A 10,128-nucleotide genomic window follows, 5' to 3' on the forward strand; every position below is an offset into this window, starting at 1 on the left:
GTGTGAATACTCATGTATGTTAGCAAAGTGTTACAGAACTTGGTAAAGTTATCAGAGTTCGCTCACTTGCATGTCAGCCCATGTGAGTGCTAATAAATGGGTTCTGTAGAAAGTGTGAGTCTCATACATGTTAATAACAGGGTGTATATATTCATCTCCCAGGAGATCTATCCCATCCTACAGCTGTCCTGTGTGTGCTCACCCTGTTTTGGCATTGGATGCCTGATCTCTCATGTTAGAAAATTAGTAAAATGTTTCTTAGAAAACGTGGGAGGCTCCACTTTTGTTCCCACACTTTGATAAATTACATATACATATATCTCCTTTAAAATTCCCCGTGCCCTGATTGTTGTGGGTCCTTTCTCCAATCCCCAGGTCCCTTTCAGCCATGCCGAACACTCTGCAATGGGTCATGTTGTAATGCTTTTATTATAGGCCACATCTGTCTCTGTTATGCTTTTTCTTAGTTTTATAGTAAAGTCAGTCTCTTTCCTAATACAACGGTGTCTACGTATGTAGCCACTGTCTGTTGAGGATGGGATGAAGGTTGCTTCTCTTTCTCGCTTTACTCTCACCGACTATTTGCTTTTCTTCCTGGCCTTAGTATCTTCCTCCTCTGGATAACTAGGAGAAGGACATCATGATGGTGATTTCCACGAACTCTGTAGGACTGGGAAGTGCCTCTGTCCTTCTCTGTGGCAGAACCTGAGAAATCCACCCAGAGCGGAAAAAAGAGAGGGTACAAGAGCTGCTCTTGATCACTGCTGAGGTCTCCTTTATCAAAACCCATCCCACCCACACATGGAAGCCCATTCAGACTGCACCCCGACGTCCACACAGTCCCCTCCAACATTAGTAACTGGTCCCCCAACATAGACCCAAGAAATCCGCACTAGTCCAATGCTTTCCCTTGGAGCAGCCCCATCCAGTAAGTTCTGCCCTTACTCTAACCCACAAGCACCCATAAAACTCCTTGTTTTTCCGTGGCCTGTTTGCTGCACCAGAGCCGCTCTCCCCGCCCCCGTTCCCGCTCCCCCTTCCCACCGTCCCACCTTCCAGGGACTGGCAGACCTCAGAGCAGGTGGGGGGGCGGCGGTGTGTGGAGGGACAAGCTGCCCTAAGGAGCAGTTGGGTTCTGTTTCCTCACCTCCTGCACTGGCACTGGGGTGTTGGGGCGGATGTTTCTTCGCCGCCTGCGGCGTTTGCCCCGACGTTTACGCTTCCGTTGGATGTTGGGCGGGTTTGCTGGCATCTTCGATTCCACAGATTTCCACTACCAGCACCCAAGGTCCTTAGCGAGCCCCCAGCCAAGGAGAACTGAGTCTGGGCAAAGCGGACCTTGCGGTGTCTTCCATCTCGCCGTGACGTCGACAGCCCCCTTTGTGAGGCAGTAGCTGCCCACGTGGGAGCCCTGCGTCCCCTTCACCGCCCCTGACGCCTGGCTCCCGGTGCCCCACTCACCTTAGGGCACTCCAAGTTCCACTGCCTCTCTCCTTTCTCCCCACCCCAGCCCTCATTTTTGGGGCTCCCTACAAAGCTCCCAGACGCCCACAGAACAATCCGCATTGCCGGCCCGCCCACCTGACTGCTCTCAGTGCCCTGCCTCCAACACTTACTAGCCCGGACTCTGGCCAAGTGACTTTCCTCTGTTTCCCTCTGTAAAACTGGCAAACCCTCCGGTTTAGAGAAATTCTAAATGTCGCATAATTCTAATGAGAAAGTTTAGCGCTGGAGAACAGGTACAAAAAATGAGAGGTGAAGTACTATAAATAAATGCAAGAACATTCCATTTATTGTCATATATATATATATATGACATGTTGGACTCTCCCCTCCATTTTGTGAGTTAATAAATGAGGGATATAACATTTAGAGTGTTATTAGTGGCAAGAGGCCACTATCTGCCATTCTCTAGCTATCTCTATCTGTATCCATCTATCTGTTTGTCTATATCTATATAATCAATCATTTGTGTTCATGATATTTTCATTGATCCCTCTGATTTTCCCATCACGTTTGTTTCTAAATATATTTCTTTCACTTTTCCTACCAAAGATTCTTACTTCTCCTGACAAAGATTTTTCAAAAGAAGGAAAAAACAATGCAGTTAAGTTCATATAGCAAATGCTAATGCACCTATCTGATGTACTGATTCACTAATAGTGGATATTAAAGTTTTGTTGAACTTATCTTCCTGCCAAGTATAACTGCTGTGAGGTCAGGGATGTTCTTTTCCAAATGGTGCATTTCTCCCAGGGCCTAGGATAATTCTGCTGCAAATGGCAGGTCCTGAATCAATGTTTATTCTAACCCATCTGCAAAACAATTTGGTAGTAAGCCTAGAAAGTGACTTAAAATGGGAATGTCCTTATAAGTCTTTATAAGCTACAGATTCCATTTGTTGTCCCCAAAATCATAGGGTATCTTTAAGCTTTTAAACCTTTACAAGTTTAAAGTTTGAGGGGTATATATAAGGATATTTACTGCCATACTATGTGTTCACACAGAGTCTGGGAAAAAGTAGATCTCTGTTTATTTCTGAAATGGATGAAGTAATTTTCAAAGAGAGAGGAAAAGCACGGATTAAGTTTTGACTTTGGTCCTGGCACATAGTGGGTGTTTAATGAATGTTGCCTGCTCTACCACTATGGTCCCATCTCTACATACAATGACACTGTGCAGTGTTATTATAACTCCCATTTTTCAGTTAAGGAACCTGAGGCAGACAGAAATTAAGGGACTTGCCTAGACTCTCACAGAGCTGGTAAATGTCAGTGACTGGATTTGAACTCTGGGCTTTCTGACTTCAGACTCATTGCTCTGTCCACTGTGCTACCTGGCTGCCTCATGGTACCTGAATATAAATGAATATTAGAGGGTTATCATAAAGGACAAATAGAAAGATTTTAGAGAAACTTGGGAAAAGTTACAAAAATGAATGCAGAATAAAATCAGTAAAATTTCATGTAGCCTGAATAAAAACCTAAATGGAAAGGAGAAATGCTGTGTGAAATGGTGTTATTAGAAGTATGTATCTGTGTCTCTGTGTGTGTGTGTGTGTGTGTGTGTGTGTGTGTTAGAGAGAGAGAGAGAGAGAGAGAGAGAGAGAGAGAGAGAGAGAGAGAGAGAGAATATGTGTGTGTCCTTACCTCAATGCACATACTCTTTTTAATCATTAATAACAAGATGGAATAGATCAGGTTGAAGGCTTTTTTATCTATAACACATCTTTCTTGTAAGTTCCTTTGTTTGGCGTTAATTTCAGTATTCAGACACCCTAGAACCTCCAGCTTTATGGGGGAACTTGCCACCTGATTCTGGTCAGCGACTTCCCAGACACCTCCATCCCATGAGGCCTGGCTGTCAGAGAAGGGAGAGGTCAAGATGGAAGGTTTAATGTGACAGGCAAGAGAGACCAGTGTTCCAGGCCTAGGTCTGCCCTTTCTGGGCTGTGTGATCTTGGCCAAATCCCTGCCCTTCTTTTGAACGCAATTTCCCTTTTTCTCAGATAGGGAGTTAAGACCAGATAAGTTCTGAGGTCTAACTCTCCATCCTAGCCAGACCCACAAACCCAGTCAGACCACTCTCACATCCATACTCCATTCCTATGTTAGCAAAATCTCTCTCAACTCCCTAGCTAAAAATGTCCTGCTAGGTTTAATGTTTTCCCTTTGTGACACCACAAGCAATAAGTTCTGCCCTTAGTCTCATCCTAAATATTGGAGTAAAACCCTTTGTTTTTGCTGGACCTGCCTCCTGAAGCAGAAACGCCCCTACCATCTCCAGCTTACAATGATGAACCACCAAGTTGCCCTAGGGACCGGTTGGAAACTATTGCCCTGCAGGGAGTCTTGTGCTCTGGGACTTGTTTCCTTGTCTCCCATCCTGGGCCTCAGGAGCAATTGATTTGGTCCTTTGACGTCTCTTGCCTTTCATATATTCCTTCCTAGATCTGGATCATCAGGGAGCCACCAGGTGAATGGAGGTGAGTCTGGGCAAAGTGGGGCCCTCCCCCACTGAGCACCAATGGCCATTAGTGTCAGTTCTTACCTTGGTGAAGCAGGAGTCCACGGACCGCCACCTGCACCCCTCTCTCTACTTATCTCTGTAAGCCATCCCAGTCAGTCTTTTCCCTGCAGTCAGCATCCCTCTCTCACATGCATTCTCAGGCTCATTTCTCCCTCCCTTCTGACATATGACTCCAACTGCCATAGGGTTCCCTGACTCTTGTTATTTTGGGAACAGACATAGTGGGAGCAGAACCCAGGGGCCTATGTCCCATCGTGCTCTGCTGTCTTTTCAGATGACGCTCTGTTCACTTCCTCAAAACTCCTGCGCTTTCTATATTCTTATTCATGAGGGCTCAAATATTTCCCCTGTACATTTATAGGGGATAGTGTTCCATTTTCCCTCATCATTCTTCTTTATGAGTACTGAATGGCTCTTTTTACAATCCCAGAAATGTAGGATTTTAGATATGTGTATATATATATATATCTATATATGACTCCATAATTATATAATGCAGAAAACTCATATATATATATATATATATATGTATATTCTCCATCTTCATTTAAGAGTACATATATACGGCTACAGAGTCTCTCTCATGTAAAGTATAAAGAAGTCATATTTGTGCAAATCAGTATATAATATAGGACATCTCATACATATCAAAACAGAATATGTCTATGCCTCTCTATAAATACATATATAATGTACTCAGGTTCATTCTCTTCCTTCCTATATACATTGTTATGGGCCAGAACTCTGAACTTGAACCAAGGATTCTTACAAGATGCTAAGTCAGTAGAATTGATGAGACAATGGTTATCTAGTTTAGCATGGTGCTTAAAAGTTCTCTAATTTCAATATGATTGATTCAACCTTACAACAAATAATCGTTTCCTAATGATATAATGATATACTCAGTGTAGATCATATAAGCCAAGTTCTCAGGACCAAGGAGAGAGATTCATTTCCACCTTCAGTCAGGCTCCTAGTGGCTCTCCTGGGGAACTGAGAGAGCTTGAGAAGACAAGTGGACTGGAGGCTGAAGCACAAGCCCTTGGACTCAGATTCATTCGTCCCATGTGACTCTCTGTGGTGCAGTCCTGTCCTTCTGCATTTTCTCCACTGAAAGCCAGACTCTGAAAGGCCCCAGGAAAGGAGACAAGACTTTGAAAGACATAATAATGGATTTGGAGTTTAAGCCCTGGCTACTAACCCCTGGCTACTCAACTGAAAGGAAGCTGTACAGAAACATCCAAGAAAACAAACAACATTACATTTTGGCGCCCAATGTGGGTGTTCATTTATTCTTTCTAATTAATTCATTTAAATGATGCTTACATTCTATATCATCATAAAGATGAAAATAAACTTTGATCACAGAGAACCTCTTCTCTGGTAAGAGAATTGCTTGATCTATTGGTCTGTTCTTCTTATTACCCCTGGTTTCCCAGAGCCATCTGAGCAAGAACCACATTGGCGGGGGGCAGAATGTGCTAGATTAACAGTTCGTCCAAAAAACATTAGGGATTCAAACTGATGCGGTTTGAGTGGGCTCAATGCCTGGTGGCCAAGAGGTGAATGGCTATAAGAGAGTTGTTAAGAATCCCCTTTAAATTGGCCGCAGTGTTAGGAGTGAAAGAATTCACTCATTCCCGAATTATTAGTTGCAAAATGAAAGTTTATTGTTGCCTAGAATCCGGTTTCTGGTGGGAAATGGAGTTTGGGCAGTGAGAATGCTTTCTCAGTGGGCAGAAGGATCCTGGCAAATTGCTTAGTCCATCTGCAAACCTTGGTTGAGGGAAGCTGGTATATTGGGTATCTTGGTTGGGGCTGGGACAGCCCAGGTTCCTGGGCTTAGATTCTGATCAGTTTTCAGCCTGGATCTCCCATTGGAATTCACAAGACTTCAAAGGGGAGCTTTTTGACCAGCATTTCTAATTGAACCAAAGGCTCTGGCATCCCCTAAAGATAACTTATCTGGGGGGACATGCCTTCCCCAGGAGGGCCTGAGACTCTGAAAGGGATCACAGATCAAAAGGAAATACAGTTTCTTAAAGGGACCACAACTCAGTAAAGGAAACAGTTCCCTCCTGCTTCAAAATGAAATTAAATTTCAGCAAAAGTCAACAGGGCAATGCCCCCCTTCTCCATTTATGTGAAGGGATATGGCTTCATAAAGAGTGGTAATCAATCTCTCAATCCCTATGTATTCACTATTCTTTATAGGAGCACCTATATAATTTTTACGTGGACATGAGTACTTAAGTTTACATTCTCTTGCTATTTTCACCCCTAAAAGTCCTCTCCTGAAAGTGTTCTACTGCTTCTCTCTCTGTCAGAATTTATGAAGATTCCTGTCCATATACACAGAAGAGATCGTATTCCTCTATAGAAATAGAGACAGAGAACAGAAGTACCTGTACCTATACTAACAGGAACTGAATGAAGCCTCACAAGTGTTGTACTCTTAGAGGAAGAAAGACTACAGAAGTGCTCACATATGCAAACATATAGAGAGACGACACTAACAATCACATATATGAGTCACAAGAGAGAGTCTGGTCTCATATATGTGATAATAAAGAACATATGGGGGAACCACATGTATTGATTAACATAAACCAAGATACATGAGAACAAAAATAAGACAGCAAAGAAGTATGGAAGAGTACTGATACATAGGAACACCTTAAAGTGTTAAAATACACATGAAAGAGAGGAATGCTCTTCTATGAGATGTATCCACATCTTCCAGCATCTTTTTCCATGAGATTTCCCTATTCAGTTACGGTTCTCAGTTTGCTTTGCTTTTGTCCAATGATTCCACTCCTAAGTGAGATCACTTTTTCATCTCTGGTGGTGGGAGGACAACCCCTTTGTTCCTGGTAGGCAGAGCCCCATTGTCCTGATCAGAGTGTAAAAGGAAAGGGCACATGAGCTCTTGTAAAGGGCTAGAACTGAGCAATGCACTTGGATAATGAAGCAGGTGAGACTAATTGCTAATTGGACAGTTCCCTATTAACTTTTTTGAAGTTTGACCCTCCCCAGCTGTTCTGTGGTGACTTGATTGGTGGGACAAAGAAGGGGAAGTGATGTGTGTGGGAGGAGTAGTAGGAGGAAGAGGAATTGAGATGCAGACGCTGAGGCAGTCTCCCCCGTGTTTGAGGGAGGAAGGTGTGTGTGTTTGCTAGGCCTAAGCCCCTGACCTTGACCGTAAAAGACCAGGAATAAAGACATTTAGTGATCCTGACTCCAGCTGATTTCTGGAAGACAGAGTTCCAGCAAGCTCTGCTCAAAGACTTATTCTGACTCTTTTCCACCTGATTCCCAGAACTCCCTTCTTTAGCCCAGACAAGTTCCTTTGCACAGCTGAACATTCCCACCTCTGTTCTTTTAATAACCTGCACCTAACTTCCCCTCACTGAAAGCTTTTTCTACCTGCCTTTTTTTTATTCCCTTCCTCCATCCTCACTCCTCAGATATAAGGAGTCATTGGAAATTCAAGCAAGGGAACAATACAGAAAATTGCAGTAATCTAGAAAGTGGAGGCGGTGAGCTTTGAATTCTACCATATTTCATAAGAAAACATTCCTTTCAAAGATGCAATAATGAGCACAAGAATGAATGCATTTCTCAGAACTTGAAGAATGGAGAGAATTCAGAGATCACAATTTTTAGTCACCATTTTTGCTGGATGTAGTAGAGCTGACGTTTAAAGGCTCCATAGTGCTCATATCCCCCAGTATACATGAAATCATTTGTTGGAATAGCCATCCCTTTCCTTTTGAATGTTACAAAAGTTTTATTTCAATATTAGTAACTCAGAGGTGGAAGAGGATCGTCTAGTCCAGCTTCAGCAGGCATCATGTCCCCATTATATTCCCAGTCAGTCCCACATGGACTTGGAAACTTTGTCTTTAAGGGATGGGAGCTCATTTCCTCTCAGGGAAGGTCATCACATTTCTCCCCAGCTTCCATATCTAGGAAGCTCTTGTTTACCTAACATTTGTTTCCTTGTTCTTTATTCTGACTACATAGACTAATTCAGCTCTCTGAGACAAGGACAAATGAGTCCAATCTCTCCTTTCTGGGCAGACCCACCAAGACTTGAGGACTCTGCTCAGCACTTGCTCCCTCATCATCAGGCTGTTCTTAATGATAAATATCCCTTTTCCCTTGATTATATTTTCTCTGTCCTGGAGGCCCTATAATGGAAAAGCTCTAGGAGCTTGTCATTGGCCAACCCAAATTAAATTAGTATCACTTCTAAATGAGTGAAGACACAATTACTGAACTCTTTTTTGGTGGGGGGGATTTTTAAAAATTAATTTTATAATTACAACATTTTTTGACAGTACATATGCATAGATTTTTTTTTACAACATTATCCCTTGCACTCCCTTCTGTTCTGAATTTTCCCCTCCTTCCCTCCACCCCCTCTCCTAGATGGCAGGCAGTCCCATACATATTAAATATGTTATAGTACATCCTAGATACAATTTATGCGTGCAGAACTGAAGTTTTTGTTGTTGTTGCTGCAAAGGAAGAATTGGGTTCAGAAGGTAAAAGTAACCCGGGAAGAAAAACAAAACAGCAAACAGTTTACACTCATTTCCCAGTGTTCTTTCTCCGGGTGTCTAGCTGGCCATCATTGATCAATTGGATCTGAGTTAGATCTTTGTCTTCCATCAGAATGCATCCTCATACAGTATTGTTGCTGAAGTGTCTAATGATCTCCTGGTTATTACTGAACTCTTCATGAAATCTTCCCCTCCAGAAGCCATTGAAAATGTCATTGCTCTGAGCAAAGGCCTTCCTTCACTGGCCACCTGTGTTCTTCAATGCCTTAGCTCAGCAGAGATTTTTTTTTTAATTTGAGAGCACTTTTCCTTGGAATTTTTTGACCCCGTCATTTCTTGTTGGATCTTGCTCCATCTTTATAGAACTAAGAATATTTCCAGGAAATTAGGTTGTGGTGACAATTTTTGGTTGCATTAAAGATGTTACTCTTGGGTCAAGGAGATTGATAAAGAATCAAAATCGAGCTATATGAATTAAGCTTCTCCTGTTGTTGTGTCACAGTTCTCTTTAATTGCCCTGACTTAGTTTCCCTAATTGGTTCTGCCTCTGTTTCCCTAAATCGTTCTAGTGTAATGCTGGAGAAACTGAGGCAAGATAAAGATTAGGGAGTTTTTAATATTTTATTAATTGGAGAATTTCATTGACTGGACAGGACTCTTGTCTCAAAGTATCCAGTGATGAATGGGGGAATGACAAACCCCTTTATAGCTTTGAAACAAAGAAAAGAAGAGCAGGAATACTTCTTACAGAACCCATTTGGTTCTCTCAGGATGGGGAGAGTAATAAAAGCCTTACTGAAAACCAGAGTCAGGAAACAGAAGTAAAGATATCAATTGAAGTATCTGGGATGATCTTATCTCTTAGAAGGACAGTGTTAAAAATTCTTTGAAGGCAGAAGGAGCTAGGAGCCAGGATATCTGATCTGCTCCTCCTCTCCCACTGACAATTTACAACCTTATAGCAAATGGTCCTCAGTCTTAATGAACCAGGGGGTTTTTACAACTTAAGGGGACTGAGGCAGAACAGTTAAGGAAACTGAGATAGAACAATTCAGGGAAACTCAGGACCATAAGTGAAACTAGTGCAGGAAAACTGAGGTAGAACAGCTCAAGCAGACTGTGGCATAACACTATCTCAGTTTCCTTAACTGTTCTGCCTCAATCCTCTTAGTTGGAACCCCCCCCACCCTGATTCATTAAGACTGAGGACAATTTGCTCTAAGGTTTTAAATTGTCAATGTGAGGCTCAAGATGAGGGGCAGATCAGACTTCCCGGCTCCTAGCTCCTTCTGCCCTCAAGAATTTATGACACTGCCCCTCTAAAATATTCCAAAAGATAAGACTATCCAGGATACCTCATTGACATCTTTACTTGTGTTTATTCAAACATCCTGACTCTGGTTTTAGTAAGAATTTCTAGCCTCCCCCCATCCTGGCAGAACCAAATGGTTCTGAGAAACTTCCCACTCTCAGTGTTCTGATCCCACGCCTGCCTGGGTCTACCCCTGTAGCTGAGCCATATGGGTATATT

General features: G+C 42.6%; 1 long non-coding RNA gene across 1 annotated transcript; it reads right to left on the bottom strand.

Annotated features, from left to right (window-relative positions):
* Positions 1 to 410: 410 nt before the first annotated feature.
* Positions 411 to 1,358, bottom strand: LOC141548616 (uncharacterized). The gene is made up of 2 exons (XR_012484008.1): positions 1,148 to 1,358; positions 411 to 705 (listed from the first exon to the last, which is right to left on the bottom strand). It is a non-coding gene; the product is annotated as an uncharacterized LOC141548616 (long non-coding RNA).
* Between the last annotated feature and the right edge of the window lie 8,770 nt (positions 1,359 to 10,128).

The sequence above is a fragment of the Sminthopsis crassicaudata genome, chromosome X (assembly GCF_048593235.1).
Source record: "Sminthopsis crassicaudata isolate SCR6 chromosome X, ASM4859323v1, whole genome shotgun sequence".
Classification (NCBI taxonomy): Eukaryota; Metazoa; Chordata; class Mammalia; order Dasyuromorphia; family Dasyuridae; genus Sminthopsis; species Sminthopsis crassicaudata.